General features: G+C 38.5%; 1 protein-coding gene and 1 long non-coding RNA gene across 2 annotated transcripts in view; one reads left to right on the forward strand and one right to left on the reverse strand.

Moving 5' to 3' along the window:
- Prkn (parkin RBR E3 ubiquitin protein ligase) overlaps nt 1–27,107 on the forward strand; it is a 912,456-nt gene that overhangs the window by 224,488 nt on the left and 660,861 nt on the right. The gene's annotated exons all lie outside the window — the stretch shown is intronic.
- Nucleotides 1,237–11,233, reverse strand: LOC150059450 (uncharacterized). The gene is made up of 2 exons (XR_016536366.1): nt 11,099–11,233; nt 1,237–2,811 (listed from the first exon to the last, which is right to left on the reverse strand). It is a non-coding gene; the product is annotated as an uncharacterized LOC150059450 (long non-coding RNA).

The following is a 27,107-nucleotide window of genomic DNA, read 5'->3' on the forward strand; positions in this document are numbered from 1 at the left end:
AGAATATTTCACTTTTTTGTTTTATACTCCTTAGTAGCTAGCATTATAGACGAGCTACTGGTGCCCAACAAGAGTTACTTCTTTTTTTTTTTTTTTGGCCAGTCCTGGGCTTGGGCTCAGGGCCTGAGCACTGTCCCTGGATTTTCTCAAGTCTAGGGCACTACAACTTGAGCCACAGCACCACTTCTGGCTTTTTGCTACGTATGTGGTACCGAGGAATCGAACCTGGGTCTTCATGCATGCTAGGCAAGCACTCTACCACTAGGCCAAAGTCCCGGCTCTTATTTTTATTTTTGCTGGTCCTGAAGGTTGAACTCATGGCCTGGATGCTGTCCCTGAGCTTTTGTGCTCAGTGATAGAATTGTACCACTTGAGCTATAGCTCCATTTTTTGGTAATTATTGTAGATAATGCCTGTGGCATTGAGTCTTGACCTCGAGCATTCAGTTTCCTGGATAGTTAGGAATCCAGGTGTGAGCCACTGGATTTCATTATGACCTTTCCTGGGTGCCTAGGGTATACTTTGATCATACTGTCCTGCCTCCCCTTCTTTACCCCCCTCACCTCCCTCTCCTTACCACCTCACAGTGGTTCTTCATGTACAGATAGTTCTTTAATGTTCATATCTTATTTTATGTTTAAATAAAATCTAGAATTCCACATGAGAACAAACATACTGTACCTGTCTCTATGAGCCTAACCACAGAAAGTTATTATTTTACAGGTCTGAACTCTAGAAGTCCCAGTTGAAGGTGTTGGAAGGTTTGGTTTTGTCTAAGACCTCTGTCTTAGGCTTGTGACCATGCTGCTGCCTTTTCTGGTGTTTGAATTCCTTCTCTCTGTGCTTGCATGGTCCTCCAGCATCTCCTCTGAGACCCAGAGGCCTCACTCCAACATAATCACCTTTTTGAGCACTGTTTGCCCAAGTGCAGTCCCCTTAAGCATTCTGAGGTTAGGGTTGTATCTTAGGAATTTCTGAGAACACCATTTAGATTCTTGTACCTGACAACTTTCCTACAAACAGACTCCAAACCACGCATGAGTCTTTGAGGGCACTGTTCTTGCTCTTATTATAAATCATGGGCAACTTGTCCATAGAAAGCCCTCAAGAGAATATTTCCTGTACATGTGGATTTATGTCAAGGCTAAAGACTGCCTAGGGAAGAATTCTGAAAATCTTGGCAGATAATTCTGATGCCCTCTCCATTTTCCCACAAGTGCCAACTGGGCAAAGACATAGTTTTGAAAGATTTTCTTTAATGAGCTTTACCATTAGTGATGTTGTAACTGGAGATTTAGGGTATTGAGAAAGGGATAATAACTGTGTGCACTGGACTATGGACACTTGTTGGAAAAGACTGCCAAGTTCCCTGAGCTATCTTCTAGAGAGCATGGAGGACAGGAGTGGGAGCTGACCTAAGGGCTTGGCTTATTTTGAGATGTGTGTGTTCTGTCTTTATGGCATTTGTTCATCTAAGCCCATACTCGACATCATTTATATGGTCACTTTCTTCAGTTTTACTTCTACTCTTTTTATAGCTCTCTGTGAAGAAAAACAAGCAGTTAATTCTGAACTGCTAATAGTTCTTCATACTCCATGTGTAATTGTATGTTCACTTTTTTTAAAAAGTCCAATGTGTCGTTAAAAACAAATGAATGAACTATATTGACTCCCAAAGGGCATGTTGAAAGGTATTTGGTAAATTCTAGACACAATTTTACAGGTCTGAACTCTAGAAGTCCCAGTTGAAGGTGTTGGAAGGTTTGGTTTTGTCTAAGACCTCTGTCTTTGGCTTGTGACCATGCTGCTGCCTTTTCTCTGGTGTTTGAATTCCTTCTCTCTGTGCTTGCATGGTCCTCCTGCATCTCCTGACACCCAGAGGCCTCACTCCAACATAAACACCTTTGTGAACACTGTTTGCCCAAGTGCAGTCCCACTAAGCATTCTTGGCTAATCTCCTTAAGCATTCTTGAGTTCTTGGCCAATAAAGAAAGAGAAAGGCAGATAAGTGACTTTTAAGGGACAAATGAAGTAATATTGCCAACCAATCTCTTCTTGTTCCATCAGGATGGGGAAACTCTGCTATACTCAGCAGGGCTATGTGGAGACAGTTTGGTTGATGTCACCAGAGAAAATAGCAACTTGCTTTGCAGGCAAAGAAACAAAAACACTGTATAGATTTTTAGAGATGGTAATGCCCACAGTGGTGTTTCCTGGTTCTTTCCCTATTCTTCCCCATTCCTTTTAGCACTGTACACCTTGGAGGAGTGTTTGATTTGAATACATTATGTAATTTGTTAATTTATACCCAGAGGCCATGAATGAAGGTCAGTATCCTCTCTGGTGAGAGATTTGCCTTTGTTTACTAAACAAAGGGCCAGGCACAGTTGAAGAAGCATGTTCAGAGGAGAATGGCAGTATTCTGCAGACCAAGGAGAAAGCACATCCATACCTACAAGGTGTTTTTTTGGTGAACTTGACAGTGCCATTATGTATCCATTCCTTTGACATGTTTGAAACTCTTGGGGCATTGTTAAAGCCAGTGAAAGAAGTAGGAAATATCAAAAAAATGACTCTTGGCTTCCTTGGAAATGAGTGTTTGGATTTGGATTTCTGGCTCAGCTTGATGAATTCTATTTTCTTGGAGGTTACCCATTTCTCTGAAGTTATGAAATGTACATACTAAGAATTGTATAAGTGGTTGCCTCCAGTATTCTTGTGATCTCTGTGTCATTCTTCACCCTTATTTTCATTTTATGTATTGGCTCTTTTCTTCTTATTAGCTTCACGTTTATTGATAATAGGTTTTGCCTGTAGTAAGAATGTTTTTTAATGTAACTGCTGCTCTATTGTTTTTATTTCTATTCCAATTCACCATTTTCTAATTTTTTCCCATACATTTAAATTGTAATTGTAATTAATAGAAAGGTTACGTTATATTCACCATATAGAAGGTGCATTACTTCACAAACTTTGATACCCTTTTCTCATGTATTGGTCCCGATTTCCCTCCCTCCACGCCCACCCCTCATCTGGTTTTCCCCCTTCCCTATCTTATTTCAAATAACCCAATAAGCATATATACAATATATCAGATAACCAGGTGAAATACTGTAACAATATGAGATAACCAAGGGACAGCAAAAGAGATGAGAGATAACATAGTACATTAAGGACAATGGTCATTCATTATATGGCTTTTGTTTCTATATCCTGGAGGTCCTTTCATTTAGCATCATACTATATGGACTTATGTATCTAGGTTTTGTTCTATTGTAAATCTCTGCTAGCAGAGCCCAAGGTTTCTGCTGATTATAACAAATGAGGGAAAACATTGAACGTATGTTCCTTTGAGTCTGGCTTACTTCATTTAATATGATTTTTATTAAGTCTTTCCATTTCCTTACAAATGGGGTGATGTCATTCTTTCTGACTGCAGCATAGAATTCCATTGTGTATAAATCCCACATCCTGTTAATCCACTCATCAACTGAGGGGCATCTGGGTTGGTCCATATCTTTGCTATGGTAAATAGTACTGCAATGAACATCGTTGTGCTGGTGGCTTTAGTACGTCCTTGTTTCTAGACAATTGGGTAAATGCCTAGTAGTGGAATTGCTGGGTCATAGGGGAGCTCCATGTTTAGTCTTTTGAGGAACTGCCATACTGCTTTTCATGGTGATTGAATGAGTTTGCACTCCCACCAACAGTGTAGTAGTGATTCCTCCTGGCCACATCCCCACCAGCAACTGTTGTTATTAGATTTCTTGATCATGGCCATTCTAACTAGAGTGAAGTGGAATGTTAGAGTTGTTTTGATTTGCATTTCTTTTATGGCTAGAAATTTTGAGGATTTATTCAAGTGTCTATAGGCCATTCTTATTTCTTCTTCAGAGAAGACTGTCTTTAAGTCTTTGGCCCATCTTTTAATGGAATGATTGCTTCTTTAGAGATTAGTTTTGGCGTGATTCAATTTTTTTAGTTGTTGATGTATTTTAGATATGAAGCCTTTGCCATTGTATGGTTAGTGAAGATCTCCTCTAACTCTGTAGCCTTTCTCGTTAATTTGCTAGCTATATCCTTTGCCATACAGAAGCTCTGCAGTTTAATGAAGTCCCACTTATCCAGACTTTCTCTGAATTGTTGTGTTTCTGGGTCCTCATTAAGAAAGTTTCAAACTGTGCCAAGGATACCTAGAGTATCTACTCTTCTTTCTTGTAAAGTTTTCAGTGTATTTGTTTTTACCTCGAGTCTTTGACTCATTTGGAGTTAATTCTGGTACAGGGTGATGAAGAAGGATCCAACTTTAGTTTTCTGCAGGTGCTTAACCAGTTCTGCCAGGACCACTTGTTGAAGAGGCTGTCTTTCTTCCATTCTATTTTTTTTTGGGGGGGGGGGCTTCCTTATCAAAGATTAGGTGGCCATAGGTCTGTGGTTTAATATCTGGGTCCTCAGTTCTATTCCAATGGTCTTCAGGCCTGTTCTTGGTCCAGTACCAAACTGTTTTGGTCACTATAGCTCTGTAATAGAGTCTAAAGTCTGGTATTGAAATTCCTCCTGCGCTGTTCTTTCTGCTAAGAAGTGTTTTTGCTATATGGGGTCTTTTATTATTCCATATGAAATTTTGGATTGCCTCTTCTATTTCTTTAAAGAATGACATTGAAATATTGATGGGTATTGCATTGAATTTGTAGATAACCCTTGGCAAGTTTGCCATTTTCACGATGTTAATTCTTCCAATCCAGGAGTATGGGAGATTTTTTCCATTTCCTCAGTTCTGCTTTAACTTCCTTTTTCAGGGTTTTAAAGTTTCCATCACAAAGGTCCTTTACATTCTTAGTTAAGTTAATTCCTAGGTACTTTATTTTCTTTGAGGCTATTGCAAAATGAGTTGCTTTCCTGATTCTTGCCTCATTCCTGTCATTGTTGGCATATGGGAAGGCAGTTGATTTTGGAGGGTTAATTTTATACCCTGCTACCTTGCCAAAGTTTTGAATCAGTCCAAGTAGCTTGGAAGTGAAGTCTATATGGTTCTTTAAATACAGAGGAAGTTTACTTCCTCTTTCCCTATTTCGATCCCCTTTATTTGCTTCTTGCCTTATTGCTCTGGCCAGGAATTCAAATACTAGTTTAAAGAGAGGTGGAGAGAGTGGGCATCCTTATTGCATTCCTGATTTTAGAGGAAATGGCTTTAGCTTTTCGCCATTAAGTATAATACTAGCTGTGGGTTTGTCATACACAACCTTTATTATACTGAGGAATGTTCCATGGATTCTAGTTTCTCCAGAGCTTTTAGCATAAATTGGTGTCGGGTCTTGTCAAATGTCTTTTCTGCATCTATTGAGGCAATCATGTGATTCTTGTCCTTGCTCCTCTTGATGTGCTGAATTATATTAATTAACTTGCATATGTTGAACCAGCTTTGCATCCCTGTGATGAATCCTGTTTGATCATAATGTATAATTTTTTTGAAGAATTGCTGCAGACAGTTGGCCAATATCTTGTTGAGAAGTTTTGCATCAATATTCATCAAAGAAACAGGTGTATAGTTTTCTTTTTTTTTTGATGAATCTCTGTTTTGTTTTGGGATGAGGGTTATAATGGCTTCATAGAATGAGCTTGGCAAAGAGCCTTGGTTTTCAATTTCATTGAAAAGTATTGCTCTGAACTCTGCTTTGGAGACCTTATAGAATTCAGCTGTGAATCCATCTGGCCCTGGGCTTTTCTTGGATGGAAGGTCTCTTATTGCCAGTTCTATTTCAGTGCTTGAAATAGGTCTGTTTAGTTGGATTAGGTCTTCTTGGTTAAGTGTGAGTATGTTAATATTGGCTAGAAATTCAACCATCTCTTCTAGATTCTCAAATTTGTTGACATAAAGGTTTGAAAAGTATTTTCTTATGATGATCTGCATCTTGGTAATTTCTGTCGTGATGCTACCATTCTCATCTGTGATTTTGTTTATTTGGGTGTGCTCCCTTCTTTTTTTGGTAAGATTTGCTAAGGGTCTGTTAATTTTGTTAATTTTTTCAAAGAACCACCCCCTTGTTTTGTAGATTCTTTCTATAGTTTTTTTGGACTCTAATTCATTTAATTCTGCTCTGATTTTTAATAATTTGTTTCCTTCTAAGGGGATTAGCATTGGTTTGTTTCTCTTTTTCCAAGAGCTTAAGGTGCGACATTAAATTGTTGGTTTGTGATTTTTTCCAATTTGTTAATATAGGCACTCAGAGCTATAAATTTTCCTCTGAGTACTGCCTTTGCTGCGTCCCAAAGGAGCTGGTATTTTGTGCACTCCTTTTTGTTAAATTTCATAAACTGTTGAATTTCTTTGCTTATCTCCTTGATGACCTATTGGTGATTCAACAATGTGTTGTTCGATCTCCATGACTTACAGGGTTTTCGTTGGTGGAGATTGGTGTTCAGTTCCAATTTTATGCCCTTGTGGTCTGAGAGAATGCAGGGAATAATTTCAGTGTTTCTGAATCTGCCCAGGTTTGTTTTATGCCTGAAGATGTGGTCTATTTTGGAAAATGTTCCATGTGCTGCTGAAAAAAGCGTATATTGTGATGTTGCTGGGTGAAATAATGTGTAAATGTCTGTTAGATCTAGTTCGTCTATACAGTTGTTCAATTCTGAGGTTTCTCTGAGTTTTTGCCTGGTTGATCTGTCCATAGATGAGAGTGGTGTGTTAAAGTCACCAACAATCAGTGTGTTTCGATCTATGTGTGGTTGTAGTTAAAGAAAAGTTTGCTTGATGAAGTTTTGTTCTCCTGGATTAGGTGTCTAGATATTTAGGATGGCTATATCCTCCTGCAGGAGAGATCCCTTTATTAGAATGTAACAACCTTCTTAGTCTTTTCTCACTAATCTTAGCTTGGAGTCTATTTTATCTAATATGAGGAGGACAACTCCAGCCTGTTTATGGGGGCCTTTATCTTGATAAACTTTGTTCCAACCTCTCACTTTCAAAAAATGTTTGTTTTTTTGGGTAAGATGTGTCTCTTAAAGCCAGCAGAATTATGGATCTTGCTTTTTGATACAACTAGACAGTCTATGCTGTTTAATTGGAGAGAAGTCCATTGATATTGAGGGTTAAGACTAAAAAATATTTAGTAGTTCCTGCCATGTTTAAAAGCTTTCTTGAGGGTCTGTGGCTTTACAGTTCTTGTGGTAATTAGCTGGTATGATTTTTAGGTGCCATTTCTTTGTCAGTACCATGTTTGTGTTGGTTTTCAATGTGTAGAACGTCTTTGAGAATTTTCTATAATGCTGGCTTGGTTGCTATGTAATGTTGCAACTTTTCCTTGGATTGGAAGGGTTTTTTTTGTTCCCTCAGTTATGAATGAGAGCTTAGCTAGATACAGTATTCTTGGTTGGTAGTTATTTGTCTTAAGGGCATGACATATATCCTTCCAATCTCTTTTTGCTTGCATGGTCTCTGCTGAGAAGTCTGTGGTTATTCTGATTTGTTTTCCTTTGTAGGTAATTGTTCTCTTCTCCCTGGATGCTTTTAGGATCCTTTCTTTGGTCTCTATTGACCCTGTATGGATTATATTGTGGCAGTGGGATGTCCTTTTCTGGTCAGGTCTGTTTGGGGTTCTAAAAGCTTCTTGTGGCTGGGAGTTTGGCCTAGTGGTTAAAGTGCCTGCCTAGCATGCACAAAGACCCGGGTTCGATTCCTCGGTACCATATACATAGAAAAAAGCTGGAAGTGGTGCTGTGGCTCAAGCAGTAGAGTTCTAGCCTTGAGAAAGTCCAAGGACAGTGCTCAGTCCCTGAGCCTAAGCCCAGGACTGGCAAAAAAAAAAAAAAAGCTTCTTGTATCTGGATGGGCCTGCCTGCCCTCTGGATATTTGGGAAGTTCTCTGAGATGATTCCCTGGAGTATATTTCCAATACCATTGACCTCTTTCTCCAGGCCCTCCTTAATACCAATTAGCCTTAAATTAGGCTTCCTAATTGTATCTTGGACCTCCTGAAGTATTCTCTCATATTTCCTAGATTTGGTTTGACTCATGTTCTGTTCTTTCTCTATAAAAGCTAGATTATCTTCAACCCTGGAGGTTCTCTCTTCTGCATTGTCTAACCTTCTATCAATCCTCTCTACTTTATTCTTTATCTCCTTTGCTTCTAATTGCTCATTTTTGATGGCTTGCATCTCTTGTTTTAGATCATATATGGACTTCTTTAACTCCTTGATTTCTATTTGAGTGGTTAGCTCAGCAACTTTACTCTCATTGGAGATTTGTTGGAGTTTGGTCAGCTTCTTGTTTGTGGATTCTATGAAGTCAACCATTTTTCTTTGTCTAGCTGCCTCATGTTCACATAAATCCTTTATTATGGCTTCCTTTATGGATTCCTCACGCTCATGTATCACCTTCTTTATGGTTTCATTTAGTTTAGATATGGCTTCCTCAGGTATCTCTTTCTGTATGTTTTCAAACTTTTTTTTAATCATGCTTATCAATTGCATTTGTATAGCATTTAGAGGACTGTCCTCTGGTTTTGCCATTGACTGCTCCATTGCCTGTTTATATTGGGTGGGAGAATCTATTCCTTGATTTGCCATTTTTCTTGAGTTTCTTTTTCTGTCCCTTTGAAAATGGGAGCAAGATTAATATTGCACAAGATTACAATTTTTAAGCTATAACCCACCTAGAGCTCTTTAGCTGGCCAGACAATAGATGTTCACAGTTTTAGATTGGTATTACCACTCTCTCTCTCTTTCTGTGCTCTTACAGACAAATCTAATACCACCACCAGTCACCATTTTGTGACCAAGAAAACCCTCCACAATCAGATCTCTATTGTATTTAAGTCCCTCAGGACCTATAGTATAATTGAACACCTAGGTATACAGTATTGCACAACAACCATCAACTGTAGATCTATGCATTATAAAAGTTGAAGGATGGGGCCGAGAGTTTGGCCTAGTGGTTAAAGTGCTTGCCTAGCATGCATGAAGACCCAGGTTCGATTCCTCAGTACCACATACATAGAAAAAAGCCAGAAGTGGTGCTGAGGCTCAAGTGGTAGAGCTCTAGCCTGCCCAAGCCCAGGACTGGCAAAAAAAAAAAAAAGTTGAAGGATGAACAGAGGACCAGAGATAGAAAAATAGTATGAAAGACAAGATGGGAGGTAAAAAAAAGAGCAATGTAGGAGTGTAAGATTAATATAGTAATGAAGAAAAGGGATAGCATAAGGATAACAGACTTAAGGTGATAGAAAGGTAAAATAGTTGAGTACAAAATTTAGATAAAAATAAGATAGAACTTATGAAAATAAGAAGAGTATTAAGAAGAATATATAAAGAAAAGAGGAAGGTATATATAGGCGAGATCAATGGTAAATTTTTTTAAAGTAAAAATAAACACACACATAAAAAAGGAAAAAAAGAAAAAAGGTGTGTATGGGGGGGGGAGATCCCACACAATTGTGAGTTCCTAGAAAAGAAATACTAGGGTTGAGAACCAACAGATTAAAAACACAGGTGACTATATCAATAAAAATATCATTTGTATCCAGTCTGTACCCAGTGCTGTCACTATGTTTCTAGGACAATCACAATAACAGAAGGAAAGCGGAAAAAAAATTGGGAAGAATCATAACATTAAAAAAAAGGGTGGAGGTACAATGGCCAAAAAAAAGAACACATAAAAATACAAATAAAAAAGGTAGAAAATAAAAGAGGGTATTCTTCAGTTTTGGGGGTTTTTTTTGGGGGGGGATGGGGTATGAAACTTGTATTTCCACTAAATTCAGGATCCAAACAATTCAAAAAGTCTTTTTCCTCTGCAATTTGTCTTTGCGGTTTTTCTGATCAGGTTGCTTGATTGGGCAGACAAAACAAAGCTGGTGGAGATGCAAGCAGCTTTGTTTACCAAGAGCGCGGCCCCGCCCAGGAGAAGGAACTTCTGCTAGCACTGGGGGTGGACATCCCGCTAAACTGCCTCTGGGAAATCCTTAGCCCTTTAGAATGATGGTGCTGCCAGCACCACTTATCAGGCTCCACTTTGTTTGGCCAGGTATTTGCCAGCAGTGAAGACGGCGCTGCGGTTGGCTGGTGGAGAAGGCAATTCCTTCCCAATGCCGTTCTGGGAGCAAAATAGAAATGTCTCACAAATTGCTGGAGTCTCTTGTTCCAGGAAGCTGGCCTTTCGGTGCCACAGGCCAGTGATGGCTCTGGGCTCACGCATGCTCTGTGTGGCTCTGTCTGGAGCCTGCAGGTCTGCGCTGTCTGCTCAGGTGCGGGAGGGAGGCTTTGTCTCTGTGACAGCTCCTAGAGGTGGCTTTGCTCCACTCTGTCTTCTTGCTCTGGTTTCCTGCCTTTGTCCTCTCTGACTGAGATCTCTGGGAGGCTAAAGCTTTCTTAGGATGGATCTTTGGGTATGAACTTTCCCCTACGATGCTAGAATTGGTGCTCAGAAAGACTCACATTAAACCACCACCATCTTCTGCCGTCCTCCCAGCAGTTTCTAATTTTATCTTAATATTTCCCCATGCTTTTGAGGAATTATATTGTTTTTATATATTTAATCATATTTAGACATTTCTACAACACAATTTTTATTCTTTATTTTCCATATTTCTTTTATTTGCTTATTTCCATAGTTATGAACTTTGAGCATTGTGTTAGTTGCACATTGTGAACTGTGACTTGTAGTATTTTCACTATTAATCCTTTTAATATTTTTTGTGATTCCTATTTGGAATTTTTATTTTTAAGGGTTACTTCAAAAAGTTTTGATTACCAGTCATTTGGTTTACATTGTTTCCTCAATTTGTAATTGTGTTTTACTCAGAAAATATTATATTTAGAATTGTTACCTTTGAAATTAAGTAGTGCTTTATGATGGCCTTCAGTGTTCATTTTATAGCAGTTAGAAAAAGATGAATTCATTGTTTTCAACCTTGTATTCCTTTTTCCTCCCATTTAAGCTTTCCTGTCCACTTCCCTTTTTAATTAAGTCATATTAATTTAGTGATAGGAAAAATGTTAATTTATTCGAACCCATAATTGCTTTAGTACTAGTTTCATTAGAGAACTAGTGGTAGTTTTTTTCTAACAGGAGAATTTCAAAAGAATAACACTTACTTACCGACCTTGGATAATAACTCTTCTTCGAGGTCTTCCTTGATGTTATTTTAGAATGTTTTTTATTATTCTATCCCTGTGGAAAGTCAGAGGTGAGTCTGACTTTTGCCCCACATAAGTCAACTTCTTGCATGGCTGAGCGAAGTCATTACCTTCAGTTCTAGAATACAGACAGAGGTGACACATGGAGGGATGTTGAGATCAAGGGTTGGTTAGAACTTCCAGGATTGGACTAGTTGCTATGAGATTGGGTTGTTATAAAGTAAGGTTATCCCTTGTTGACTTGGCTTGTGGCACATACCCTTCCCGAAATGCTTCTCTACTATGTGGTGGTAATCAAGAGACCCTCACTATGTTCCACAGACATTCCGACTGTTGGAGATGTGATTTCAAATCAATGTCTTTAGGTGACAAATCACTTAATATCATATATTCTGCTGTAGCAACAAGAACAGACATTCTACTATGACATTCTACTAAGGCAAATAACAAACTACTCTTTTATATACATAAATGCTTTTTTTAAATCAAACTTAACACTTGACCACCACTATCCCTGTGGGTTACTTTCGTATTTCCTTTAATCTTGGATTCGCTTCTCAGGTACAGAATTATACCGCATTGAAGTGAAGTCCTCAGTAAGTTAGTGTTGTGTTCCTTTTGTGAAGGCAGAATTAACATGTTTCCTTGATACTCTTGGAGATGTTTTGGGGTCACATCAGAAACGGTATAATTTCTACAGAAACCTCTTATGTTTATATGAAACATTGGTTTATTTGGAAACCTCTAAATTTGGGAGACCTATCATGAAGGTACCATTTCTACAGGGAAGCCTTTTATAGTTCCATGAAACAAACTTTCTATAAGGAAGCCTTTTTATCTGTAACAGAACTATGATGGGTTATTTTAAGTGTTCGCAATTTTATCTCCATTAAGCAAAAAGTGGAAAGGCCGCCTTTACACACTGCAGCTATATAGACTGCCTTGTAGTAGTGACTAAGTGGATCTGTTACAATGCTACTGAGTACTCAGTTAAAATATTTAAAAATATTAAAAATGATTAAAATATTTCAGTGGGTCATAATTTCATAATAAGGAAAATTTAGAGGAAGACATTTTTCTATATCACAATCTAATCAGCACACATAAGAAAGCATTCAATTTTGGCTAGGACATCTCTAAGGGAAAACAAATCTCTCTCTCTTTGAAGTTAATTTCCTAGAGTTATAGAGGGCTGTTTTGAATTCCAAATGAATAACCTGAGATTAATCATTGTATAATGACAAAGAGGAGAGTGTGTATGCCAGATGTGGTGGCCCTCACCTTTAATCCCAGCTCCTGAGAGGCTGAGGCAGGAGGAAGAAGGTTGTGCAGCTCAAGAATAGCCTGGGCTACATAGTGAGATCCCATTTAGAGAAAGAAAGATCAAGACTGAGATTCATGAATGTATTAGCATTCCTCAAGGATTCTTTTTCTTTTTTCTTTTTTCTTTTTTTTACCAGTCCTGGGCTTGAGCTCAGGGCCTGAGCACTGTCCTTGGACTTTCTCAAGGCTAGAGCTCTACCACTTGAGCCTCAGCACCACTTCTGACTTTTTTTCTATGTATGTGGTACCAAGGAATCAAACCCAGGTCTTAATGCATGCTAGGCAAGCACTTTAACCACTAGGCCAAACTCCCAGCCACAAGGATTATTTTTCTTAAATACTCCAATAACTTGTTAACATTGTGAAAGAAAAGAAATGTTTCAATTTTTTTTCATTTACCTCTCCTTAGTTCTTTTAGTTTCATTCATTTCACTCACATCTTCCCTTAACATCTCTGTTGGTATACTTTGTGACATGCACACCAATGCAGCAATATTTGTATGCAACTTACTATTAAATGACAAATTCATTTGTACTGGAAACACATGCTCAAATTAACTTACTAACTTATTCTCTATGTAGTCTGCACTGAGTACAAGGCATCACATTATTCAGAAAAATCATAAATTTACCTTGGAGAAGTAATTGAACACAGTATTACTATAGTTATGGTAATTTCATCTAGTGTGTCTGCTGAGTAGCAACCCATGATCTGACAAAAAAACTGATTTAAATGGAATCAGAAAGCAGTGAGTTATATTGTAGCTTTTGTTTGGAATCTTGGTGCAGTCAGTTTTTCTCATTCCATTTACTTCAGTCTTGTTTGTGTCTCTGTCACACACACACGCACAAACACACACACACATACACACACTCACTCACATTGGAGGCAGGCTGAGGAGGAACCAGAGCAGGAGTAGGGACAGTCAGGTAGCCTCATAGAGGCTGGCCTCACAGTGGGTCCAGAGTGTTCTTGAAGCACAGGGCTCACCTAGTCCAACTGTAAGAATCAGCAAGCACACTAGTGGAATTTCTGGTGTCTTTATTTCTGCCAGGAAAATAGCCTAAACTTAGGTGAAAATAGTGATTTAGGTAGCATTTATTTGCAGATTTAAAAAAATATGCTAAAAAGTTCATTAAATTGGGAAAATATTTCATGATTGAAAGCAAACAGGGAATAGATAGCTAAATATACATTAAGGGTAACTTTATAGAGTAACTTTTAAAAATTTTAATCGAGAGGCTTATAAAGTTATCCTTTGTTGAAATGGATCTCCCAGTGTTATAGTGAGTGTTTTGTTCTCAGCAAGGCAAGGGGCCTATTTGTTTTTTTACTTGTTTTGGTTCAGAGTTATTTGGGGCAAAACTTTTAATTTGAAGCTTATTTTCTTTGTGAAAAAAAGATGAGTAAATTTAAAGTTTGTAAAAAATGAAGAATCATTTTTTTTCTTGTTGAGAAAATAAGGTATCATTTTTTCCCAGAAAAATCTATAAAAGACACAAGAGGCAGGGATGGGAGTCCAGGAAGAAAGAGTATGATAAGTGTGCCTCTCCCATCATGTCTGCATGAGACTCGATAATGAGTGCAAGAAGGCTGCTGCCTATCGTCGGTCAGGAGAAGATGAGAAAGAAGAGGGGAAGAGGCTCCTGGAGGAGTGTGCTTTGGCATTGTTGAGGCACCCTGATGTCACATTTGATGTCTGGGATATGTTAGATCTAACAGATGGTCTGCTCCTCAGGATAGCAGAGCTTATCAAAGAGAGAAGTAAAAAGTTACTGCATTTAGCTCTATGAGTCATTAATGATATGATCAGCCTGATGATTATTGTTAAGTACTGGATTAGGCTTTTTTTGTGGTGTTTATTATGATTGTCTTCCTTTTAATTGCTGAATCAGTAGCTAATGTGCAAGTCAAGGAATCTTTTTGTTCTATACTGTGCAGGGTGGAAGGGCACACTTGGCTTGTAGATAACTGGTGTGTGTCTATTGCCTCAATGAAATGGCACAGAAATCTCTTGCCTCTGGTCATCAAAGCTTAGGAAATGTAGAGCTAATCACACCCAGTATCACTTTCCGGTGAGTTCTAGGGCATCTCTAGCTAAGGTACTTCCTAGTCATTTCTCCAGGAAACCACCAAGGTGCTGTGTTTTATCATTAAGGAAATAGAGTAGACTAAAAGCTGAACCCCATGAAAAGGGGAAAAATCTACATCCACAACTATTTGTAACTTAACTAGGGTACAGCACAGATTCCTTTCTGCTAAAGTTGGGAGAAGGGAAGGGAGGACGTTTTAAGGAAAAATGAAGACTTGCTCTGTGCAGAAGTGGCAGGGAGTATGTGCTGTAAATAGTCTCTTCTGAGAGTTTTCTGGATATGATATTTAAGAACAGCTTATATGCAATAGAAACATGATAATGGAAAACATCTTTTGTTTCACAGGTGGGATTTTTAAGTTAGTGTAATTATGATTGGTGTATAAGTGGATATAATTATACTACAAGTAAATTTACTTTGGAGGGAGCTGTGAATTGCTTACTTAAAGTATCATTAGAGAGAGAAGAACATGTGGTAACAGACAGCTTCCAGTCAGTCTCCAAAATGGAAACTGGGGGAAATTACAAATGGAAGGAAATGGTGAAATCATTACTTTACTGAAAAGGGAGAATGAGAGAAAAATAACAGAATAGAAGGTAATTGCCTGTTCTGAGGATGCTGGGGAAGGAGGCAGTAGAGCTTCCACAGGGACCAGGTACAAACTTTGTCTTTGAAAATAAGTGGAATAAGTCTAGCCAGGAAAGGGAGAAGAGGATGTGAATATTAAGAAGCAAGAACTGGGTGGGTGCCTGTGGCTCATGCCAATCTTCCTAGCTACTCACAGGCTGATATCTGAGGATCTGGTTCAATGTCAGGCCAGGCAGAAATGTCCATTTGATTCTTATCTCCAATTAACTACCAGAAAATTGAAAGGATAGCAGTGACTCAAAGTGATAGAGCTCTATCCTTGAACAACAACAACAACAACAAGACAAAACTCAAGGACCAGCACCCAGGCCCTGAGTTCAAGCCCCAGAACCAACAAAAATAAATAAATAAATAAAAGAACAGCACAGAGACCAATGAGCCCACCCAGATTATCAGGAAGAGGAAGAGCTATTTGTATGCGGTTTACTGTAAGTCTCATCCATGGAGAAAATTGTAGTGGCTCGGCTCTCACGAGCGGCTCTTGTAGTTACTCAGAAAAGTGATGCTGAAAGTGACCCAGCCAGAAAGCTGGGTCAAGCTGTCAACTTCTTCATCATACCTCCCTTTACTGAAGGACAAGCTTACTTAGCTCCTCACATCTGCAAAGAATGCTTCCAGAAGGGCTCCAATGTTCTTCTTTTAATGGAGAAACCAAAGCCCTAGAAATAGGTTTCCAATTTGCATGGGTATCTATCAAAAACCTCTCTTTGCTCTATATGACCACACTGCTTCTCATTTTGTGTTTTGTACCAAACAAATCAGTTATTCAGAGTTGTTCCAGTACGGAAAGGCAGAACCGGCTATAAGCTTGGGAGTAGACCTGAAGGGCTTTTTTGTTCTTTTTTGAGTTCTGGAGTTTGCACTCAGGGCTGCATGCTTGCGAGGCAGATGCTCTACTGCTGACCCTTATCTCCAGTCCATGAAGGCTTTCTAGGCCATGATGAGAGCCATTGTCATTGTAGATGATATAGCCCTGTTTTGTGATTCCTTTGCTTTAGCATTAATCTAGAATACCATTAACTATACCAAAGCCTTGAAAAGTTTCCATTTTTTCTTCGTAGTAATATTGGTCTCAGAACTTAACATTAAGTTTTTGAACATTTTGAGAAGATTTTTGTACAGTATGAGAGACACGGACCAAAGTCAATTTACATGTAAATATCCAGTTTTCCCAGCACCATTTATTGGAGTGATAGTCCCTTTTCCTTTCTCCAATTTAGATTTCCTTTTTCCAATTGAGAATTAGCTAGTTGTAAATAGATGGATTTATTCTGGTTTTATCTATATCTACTCTAATCCATTGGTTTATGTGTTTGCTTTTATTTCAGTACCATACAATTTTAATTTTGTTCATTGTCCTCAAGATTGCTTTGGAAATTTGGAATCTTTTGGGCTTCCAAGTAAATTTTAGGATTTACTTGGAAATACTTGAAGAGTATCATTGGCGTATTGATCAGGGATGTATTGATTTTACATATCAATTTGAGGAGTGATGTATATTTTAATGGTATTAGTCTTTTTATTCCATGAATGTGGGGGGTAGGGGGGTGTGATAGAGTTTTTTTCTGTCTTCTGTAATTTCTTTCATCAAAGTATTATGATTCCATTTTAAGGGAATTTTATTGTTTTTGGTTAACTATTTATACTATGTTTCTGGTCTTGCTCTGGACAGAAAGTGGATTGATGAATCTGGAATAGTAGGATGAAATAGAAGGAGAATGTGGAGGTGGAAAGACTGTACAATTGTATTGGCTGCAGAAGAGATGTAGAGAGGAAGCCTGGCCCTTGGGCGGGGTGGTGGGGGAAATAGAGTCAGGAGCACTCAAAAGGTATTGCCTAGTTAGACCTAACTGGACCTGGTGATTAACCAATGTGTTTGGAGGCATAGAGAAAATACAAGGAAGAAGCAAAGAGGAGAAATGAGAGGGGTGTAGTACATTGTCACAGGAAGATGAAGCAGGTGAGGCTATGTCTAGTACAGATGTGCACCTGTGGGGCAGGTGATATACTGAGCTGCTGGGAGACTGAACTAGAAGACAGGAATTATTTCATTTTTCTTTTTCTTTAGTTATTTTAGGAGTGAAACTTGCCATTCTTAAGTGAGTATTTGCTTATCTCCCTCATAATACCAACACTTATGTATTAAAAACTTTTTGTTTCTTAGACAAATTTCTCCTATAAACTGATGACATATTACATTATAATGTTTTCTCGTTATACTTTATTTTGAATTTACTTGCCTTTGTAAACCATATAAGCATTTAATTCAGTACTTGCTATACAAAATACCAAATTACTTATTGAGTTAGATGAGCTATTGAAACTGAGGGTACCTGGGAAGGTGAAGATTATAGCAACATGATTTTAAAAAGATATTGCATCCCTGAGCAATGTACCAGTGGGTGTCTTATACTCTATTTATCTCCAGATACTGAATTGTTTTGACAGCTGTATGCACAAGTGAGTCCTGCAGGGTTTCTGTTTAAATTAAAGTTTCCAGACAGTTGTTGTCTCCTTCAAATTGGAATAAGTTCATGTCAGAATTAAACTCTTCTGCATAGGCATGTTAATCTATAGGTCTTGCCACCTCTGAAGAAATTTTTCTGAAAAAAAAAACATATCAAATGAGTTACCTTAATTAAACCCAAACCTTCTACTATCTTTACATATTTAAAAGACATTTGTTATCTCCTCCTATTGTATATATACTATAGTGGTTATAGTGGAAGGTTTATGTGATCCCCTAAAACAGAAGTCCTCTGTACAGCCCTTTAGTTAGGGGACCTTTATTTTCCAAGGCCTCTCTTGGATCACCTGTAGTAAGGGTAATCAGAGATACTGGATAGAGTGCAAGATGCCAGAATGGTCCAGACAGTTAAAGGGATTATCCTGATCTTGCATGGGAGATATATTTAGAGAGTTGCTTTAAATAGATGGAATTTGTTTAGTCTTAAGAGATAGAAAGAAAAATCTTCCCAAGTAACTGTCTTTTACCCTCTAATCTCCTCAGAACAGAGAAGTAAGGAATGAGCCAGGCTGATGGCTCACACCTGAAATCCTAGCTACTCAGGAGGCTGAGATCTGAGGATCAAGGTTCAAAGCCCGCCTGGGCACAAAAGGACCTGAGACTCTTATCTCCAATTAACCTCTAGAAAATGGGAAGTGGGGCTTGGCTCAAGGGTAGGGTGGTAGCCTTGAGCTGAAGAACTCAGGGACAACACCCAGGCAGAGTTCAAGCCCCATGATCCCCACACACATTAAAAAAATACAGAAGTAAGGGATGTAATTTCTGTGGAATTTCCAGCATATATTTAGGATTTTCACATAGAGAATAATTGAGGATTTTACTTGGAGCCTATGGAAACCTTTCATGACTCATGCAGTGACCAAAACCTTTGTAAATGGTGGTAGCCAACTCTCTTCAAAGCTAATGTCAAGCTAGATGGCACCACAGATTCAGCATTTTAAAAACACTATGTGTTCAAACAAAATCAAGAATAAATATAGTGAACAACATTTAGACCTATGAGAGAAATTCATTGAATTAAAATATATACCAAGGAAAGAGGTGATTAGAGAATAAAGCTGTGTGAGTTATTTAAATTATGATTGTATGTCCTGCCTATAGTTTGTAGACATTCAAAGTATGGACATTTTCAGAATCTCCTGTCAGATCTCATCTTTGAGCATTTTGAGGAAGCATCATAACAGATGTTATACATCACATTAGAGGCTCTCTTGGATGTAAGAGTCGAAGATTTTCATGTATCTATTTTTTTCTTCTTTTCTCTGGTCCTAGGGAGCTTTTTTTTTTTTTTTTTCTCAAGGCAAGAGCACCACCAGACCACAGCTCCACTTCTGGCTTTTTTTTGCCAGTCCTGGGCTTGAGCTCAGGGCTTGAGCACTGTCCTTGGACTTTCTCAAGGCTAGAGCTCTACCACTTGAGCCTCAGCACCACTTGCGGCTTTTTTCTATGTATATGGTACTGAGAAATTGAACCCAGGTCTTCATGCATGCTAGGCAAGCACTTTAACCACTAGGCCAAACTCCCGGCCCCCACTTCTGGCTTTTTATTAAGTGGAGATAAGAATCTCATGGACTTTCTTGCTAGTGCTGACTTCAAACTGCGTTCCTCTCAGCCCCTAAGTAACTGAGAAACATGAGGCACCAGCACCCGACCATAGTAGTTTCATGTAAGCAACTGACTAGACCGTTAGCCCCCCATGTTCTATTTTGTCTTGTATCAAGTCTAAACTCATTTAACAGTGTGTTATAGAGCAAAGATCATTTGATTCCTGTTGTATATGAGCACTTGCCCAGTATCTGCCCATTTTTTTGTTCTGAAAACCTTGTAATAATCATAGCAGATGAAAGCCTAAACACTCATGATTTAAAGCAAACTAGGTTAACAGGGATGGGAAATGGTTCTTGCCTCTGCTGTTTGCCCTTGGTGCACATGAACTTCTGCAGGCCTTGTAGGTTTCCATTGGAAACACAAGTTGCCCATTTGCTAGTTAGCAATAACTTGAAAGCCAATTTCTCCTTAATAATGGTTTTGATACCCAGTGATCTTGGATGAGCCAGATGATTTGGAACCTAGGAAGAACTTTAAATGCTCTTCTCTATCCTACTATTCTATACTTGGAAAGAGAAAATAACAAGTAAACATTGGTTACTGGTTTCTCTTTTACTTTATTTTTAAAAATATTTTTCAAGTCCATGATGTAAAAGTATTCCATTAAAAGTGTGTACAGAGGAGGAAGTGTTTTAATCTGGTCAGGAGATTGGTAGGTAACTGTAATCCTCTTCCCATGATAGGCTGCATTCTTCTTATTTTACTAAAGGGTTTTCCAATTGCACAATGCTTTGTTTCTCTTTCCCCTCTCTTACCCAAGACACATCGAGCTTTGAGTAATAACTGCACATTATCTTAAGCATTTAGCTTGGAGTATCAGCAGTTAGAATACTCCAGGCTTCAAAAGCTGCTTCTCATACATAATGAGAATGAGGAAATTCAGTTAAGAAGCTCTTTCCTATCATCCCACCCTCCTAATACCATTGTTTACCTCACAAAAGTAACCTTCATGCCACCAGATGCCTAAGCAGGCCTGTTACTTGCTAATAGGTGTTCCTGATAAGCCTACACCCAGGCCACTTTTTCCTTGGCCACAGCAAAGTACAAGAAGTCTGTAGACTGACCCTATGATGGCACAAGAACGCTGCCTCTCTATGACTCTTTGAATTCAAAGGATGCTTTCTCTTAAAGAGTTTAAACTAGACAAAGAGAACTTCTCTCTGTACACAGAGGAACTTGGAAAATCATGACAGACTCTCAGGTGGACTACAAGGAATATCTGCTTCTGAGGAGAAGCTTCTGCTTCCATCCATGGTGGAGATGAATGGCCCTCTTTACCCAGAGCAGCTCCATGTGCAGCAGGAGCCGATTAGGCAGCTTATTGAGGAGCATTGTGTGTCAGTGCAGAGAGGATGAAGCATGTCTCTGAGGCTTCTGGTCATGAAAACATTGATTACTCATCCATGCAGTATATGAAATAGTGTTATGAAACTACATCAAGGCTTTCCTGTCACTAAATGTATGGTAGAATGAAAACAACAACAAAAAGCAACCAACAAACCCTAAAAAGAACTAGTTGAAAACCAGAAAATGGATCTTCCCATATGCTATCCCCTTCCTTCAGGGACCATTTTAAATTTTTGTTACTTAAATGGTAATACTGCTTCAAGCCGCCTAGCTTCATTTCCAGTCACTCTGAAAAGGTTTGTGGCCAAATGTATATAGCAGTGTTCTTTACATGTGGCTGAAGTTGCTCTCTGAAATAGAATATATGTTACTAGCTGTTATTCATCAGTTGCACAGTCTAACATTTAAACCATTACTTTTCAAACTATACAGTTCTAATTATTTAAGCCTCATTAGCTGTGACTAAGTGAATGTTCTACCGCCTACCTTCATCTCTCAGCTATGTTTATCAATTATATCTAGTTATAGATAAAGGAACAACATAAAAAAAGCACTTCTGATAGGGATGGGTTCTATATAGATGGTTACCTGCCCTTTTCCTTAGCTGAAAAACAAGCAAATCTAACACATTAGAGAAGCATCCATTTATTAGACTTATTCTTTTTTGTAAGTCTGAATTTCTTACTTCTTCTGAAAATGAGTCTTTATTACAATGAAGTGAAGAAAAGTCTTTGGTGTCAGGTAGACCACATTTTCAAGTCTTCTTTGCAAACCTCTTTGCATGTGACTTTTGTTCTTATATTTTATAAAAGAAGATAAGAATATCCTGTTATAGAGTTGTTATGAAGTCAAAACGTGTAGCATATGGAAGAATCTCAGCTGAGTGAATGGAGCATGGTGAGCACTCAATAAATGAGTGTCCCAGAGTGTACAGGGGCAGATTTCTGCAATGTTTGCTGATGCTTCTGGGAGGAAGCTTGCATGCAAATAGGCAATTAAGAAATAATGAACTGCTTGCAGAGTCACAGTCACTTGGCGCTGATTTCAGCCAAGTCTTTAGCCAAACACTGTCATTGGCCACAAAATGCTGTGAAATAAGTTTTCCTAGTTTCTTTCATAGCTGTGCAGGGTCAATATACTGTAGGATGAAAATTAAGCAACAAATTAAGGAAGACCATGTCCTTCCAGATGAAGGCCAGACAATGTCCAACCTTTCCCTGGTTTCCTGTGGCTTGGTGGCTGGTATCTCACACCAGCTTGTTAGTTTTGAAGAACCGTGTGGATTCTGATAAAAAGTTCTGGCAATAAAATATTGGAGCAAACTCATCTACCAATGTTGACCTTCTCATGACTGCATCAAGCAGGAGCAGCTAAAAACAGAGAGTTTCCAAAGCTTAAGGAACTGCCTTGTGTGTAGAAGTGGGAAGAGCTGATTTCAAGAAGGGAAGAAGAAGAAACTCTGACCACATACTATTTTATTATTAGCTCAGTTGTTGGTAGCCCAAATCTGAAACAAGGGATAGAACAGTACGAATAAGGGTTAGGATACTTAGGAGGTACAAAGTACCACTGACGAATGGATGTAGCAAAAATAAAACAAAAACATAATAGATAAAATATTATTGAGTTGGGCACAGTAGCTCACGCCTGTAATCCTAGATACTCAGGAGGTCCAGATCTGAGGATAGTGGTTCAAAGCCAGCCCAGGTGCTACAAAGCCCCCGAGACTCTTATCTCTAATTAACCACTAGAAAACCAGAAGTGTTGCTGTGGCTCAAGGGTTAGGGAAATAGGCTTAAGCTGAAGAGCTCATTTAAGTCCCATGACCATATATATGTGTGTATGTATGTATGTATGTATGTATGTATGTATGTATGTATATATGTATAATTGAATGCTATTTGGCAGATAATACTCTGTTTAATTTGGCCCTTACAGCAAATTCTTATTGTTCTTCTATTTATAAATAAGAAACTAAGTAACTCGTGTTTATAGTCACCCATTAATAAGTGGGAAAGATGGTTTGAAATTTTATAATCTTGAGCCCAGAATTTAGATAAAATATCTCTCAGGAAGAGTCAAGTATTTTTGGCTGTCAGGTTTCACAAAACTACATGAGGTAGGCAGTGAGTCACCAAGGGATGTTCATGATTAACAACACCTGCTTTCTGAAGAGGAGCCTTTCCAGTTCCTGCAGGGTGTTGGTTTATTAAATGAACATTTGAGTTGGAGCCCAGAGTTGAACTGCTCGAGATAATACATGAGTGCCTAGCAGGGTCCATTTTCCTCTGAATGGCCCCCACAAGTGCTGTACCTTCCTAGGAGCAAATGTTGAACAAGTGATACCAAATTATTTTTTTCCCTAAGCATGGTGGACCTCCTTCACAGGGTAGCCCTCTGTTTTTACCTCACTGTGGCCTTGAAAAGGACCTCTGATATGGGACAGTGGTCATTGGACCAAAGACAGTGGGATTTTTGGAGGAAAAGCCCAGGTACAGAAGGCACCTGAGTTCCTGGAGACTTGTTCCATGTTCACAGCCATTTGCTCAACAACACCCAGGAGCCAAGCTTTTGGGTTGGCATTATCATTCTCTCATCTCTTTTTCCAAAGATAAAAAGTCCTACAAGAGCTTCATAAACTACTAATAACCCCAATATCTGCCAGTCATATGCCAAGACCAGCACGGTCCACTCTGAAGATGCAGGTAATTCAGTTTGGCGCTATAATTACATTCACTTATACTACTTTTGAAAGTTTGGGACGAGAAACATTTCATAGAAAAAGTAAATATGGTTATAGCATGAGCTTTAATTGCTACTATCTTCATTGTTCAAGAAATCTACATAAATTTACCTGCCCTACTCCACTCCTGAAAATGAAGTAAATGACATAATAGGATCTTACAGCACCTTTTGTTTGGTACTCAAATATAATATGAAATTCAGACTGTCTGCTAGAGTTCAAGCCAACAACAATGGCTATCTACAATGACATCTTTGGTTTCTTAGTGTAGTATCTTACTATTTACTTTTACTTTGATTTATATTTTAAAAAAATGGGTCATTTTCCCCTCCCTCTTGCCATACAAAGGAAGCCCAAGGCCTTGAATTTGGAAAGGTCAACAGCACCATTTCCAAGGAAAGTGACACACAAACAATATGCCAGGTGAACATCCTTGTCACAAGTCATCACTGAGAGCCAGAGAAAACCGAGATCAGGAGGCCAGGCTGGGCAAAAAGGAAAAAATAAACATAAATATGATACATTCTGACCCCATTGAAATTGACTGTCAAGCTTTGTATGTGGAAAGATTTCTTAAGACAATCTGTGTAAGTTTGTTTCAAGATTTCCAACTCTAAAAGAGTTCAACCACTATGGAAAGCAGTATGGCAGTTCCTCAAAAGACTAAATATAGAACTCCCCTATGACCGAGCAATTCCACTACTTGGCATTCACCCAATTGTCCAGAAACAAGGACATATTAAATCCACTAGCACAATATGTTCAAAGCAGCACTATTTACCATAGCAAGATATGGAACCAACCCAGATGCCCCTCAGTTGATGATTGGATCAACAAGATGTGGTATTTATACACAATGGAATTCTATGCTGCTGTCAGAAAGAATGACATCACCTCATTTGTAAGGAAATGGAAAGATTTGGAAAAAATCATATTGGGTGAAGTAAGCCAGACCCAAAGGAACATAGTCTTAATGGTTTCCCTCATTTGTAATAATGAGTACAAATCTAGGACTACTAGCAAAGGATTACAATAGCTAAAACCCCAGATACATAAGACCATCTAGGATGAGGCCAAATTAATGGACCTCCAATCAAGGAAACAAGAGTTTAATTATAAGTGACTGATGTTCTTAATGTACTGTGTTTTTTTTCTCTTCTCTTGTGTTGGTTGCCCTTTGGTTAATCTCATATTGTTATAGTATCTGACTTCGTTACCTGGTATATTTTTTATATATATTTATATATATATATGTTTATTTATTTGAAATAGGAGGGGGAAAATGAGAGGAGAAGGTGTGGGGAAAGAAATAGGGACAAAAACATGAGAAGGGGTATTAATGTATGAGAAGTAATGCATCTTCCATCTGGTGAATATAACTGTAACCCCTCTATACATTAAAACTCAAAAAAAGAGAAATTCAGATATGTCCATTCTTTCTATCAAAATAAAGTTACTGTTCTCAAAGGCAAACTCAGGAAACAGTCCAAAAACCAACAATTGCAGTGATTCGCCCGGGAAGCACTAAGGCTAAAAGGTGGATCCCTTCCTGCTGGGGGTTAACTTGGTGTCTCACATTCTACTGTCTGTAGTACTTTCTACCTTGATGTTCCCAGGAATGAAGGTAAACTGGACTTACTTCTTGAATACTGTGGGATAATATCACTGTCATTCTTCAGTGTTGGTTTTCACACTGATTTTCAGTGTTGATTTCTACCCTGTGTGTGGGGGGACAGTGGGCAAGGAAGGACTGAGAATCTTTATATTTGAACAAAACTGTACTTTGTAGAATCTGAAAACACTGTTTTAAGAGCAACTAATAAGATAATTATGGACATTCTTAAACCCAGGTGATTTTACAGACACAAGATAATTTTTGGTGCTAGCAAGTATCTCCATACCTGTTATCATAAGGACTTAGGATTCCTAACAAATATGTGATAAAGAGCTGTTTCATTTTACTCTTTGTGACCCTCACAACTCAGCAAGAATCCCAAAGGTACCTGCAGTAAAGCACTCCTTTGCCACCCCTAACTAGATGAGGAGAAAAGGTCAGAAGTGCTGGTGACACACAGGTTGACATCTTACAGACACTGCCCTACACCTGGGAGTACAGACGTGTGTGTTTGGCTGTGCCCGTTGAACCCCTATCACATGGATTCTTGCCCCATCACTATATTCACCTTTTATAGAAATTGTTTTTCTACATTATTCATTTCCATAGGAACACAAAAATACAAGTTTACTGGTTATAATGGCAAAATAAATCTATTGTCCTATTTTAAAATTTATCAATCTTACTTATGAAGTACATTTTATACTTTAATATGCAATTGAATGGATGGATGCAGAGGACCAACTGTGTTTAAAAATTCAGATATAAGGATGGTGCTTACTCAAAGAAAGTTCTATTTTGCATATTGTCAGAGAAAATACATTTTCATATGCTAAACAATGTGTCAGGGCTGGGAACTTTTGAGCTTTATCTACATATGGGATAGTTGTGTTAGCCTGCATTCTGTGAACTGAGAGCCAGCTAGTCACCTGTTTGTTTCCCACATGTCTTTACATCCAGCCATTGCTTCATTTTTAGAACTTCAGCATTTCCTGTCCCTTCCTATCCTCTTTACATCCTCCAGCCATGTCAGTCATGTGGCCATTTTTTGGGTATGCATTTCAGAACACATCAGAGAGGGCCCAATTCTTTGCATGTTAAGGTAATCCTTTAAAGGCCCCTTTGCAACCATGTGAGCTTTCAAGATAAGGCCTGTGAGTGAGACTTTCTTCATTTGAAAGGGTATTTTGAGAGCCACCTTTGATGTCTGAAGCTCCTTTTCTTCTGGTCTCCCACTTGCTAAAGCTGACATTTTTTTAATATTTGAGAATATTTCATTACTGATTTATAGTCACAAGAAATTTGGAATTTCTTAGGTTTGAGCATCACTATTGAATAGTAAGAGAAAGGTTTATATATGATGATCCCTCTGGCAACTTGAAATCTGATTGGTAAAATTGTCCAATTAAAGTTTAAGGTATAAAAATAGTAAATGACACTGTAGGAAAACATTCATTTTGATTATTTTTATGCACACAGAATGCTAGATATTGAGATCTTTGTCTCATGCCTGTGGATGTGGCACACATATTGCACTTTCGACTCTGGCATTTGAGTTCACCTTACTGAAGCCCCTAATTTAGCCAGTTACTGTTTGAGCTGGAGAAGATGCAGGTGCATGGGCCCAAGTCAGAGTGCTATGTTCTGTCCTGTTCAGTCATGTCAGACTACTGAGAAATAACAACACCTTTGCCTCAGTCTCTGTAGCATCCAGAGGCCCTGAGAGGAAGGTGATGAGTCTAAGATGCTGCTAGAAGTGGATGAAGATTAAAGCGAAGGACTCCCAAGCCAGGAAATCCTTTGCTTCAAAAGCCAAGGAATAAGGCAGCCTGAGCTGCACTAGAATCTGTACTATGCATGCATAGTACAGAAATATTTTAAGTGATCACTTAGAAAGTTTCTTTTGACTCAAGAGATAATAATGAACTATGATTTTGCTTATAACTTAAAATGTGCAAACATTTTGGAAAAATGGACAAGAAATAAATGAAGTGGCTGTCTCGGTTTTTGTTGTTGCTCTTGTTGTTGTTGGGTTTTTTTTTTTTTGCCAGTCCCGGGCTTGAGCT

This window comes from Megascapheus bottae, chromosome 8 (genome assembly GCF_031878675.1).
Source record: "Megascapheus bottae isolate mThoBot1 chromosome 8, mThoBot2.hap1, whole genome shotgun sequence".
NCBI lineage: Eukaryota > Metazoa > Chordata > Mammalia > Rodentia > Geomyidae > Megascapheus > Megascapheus bottae.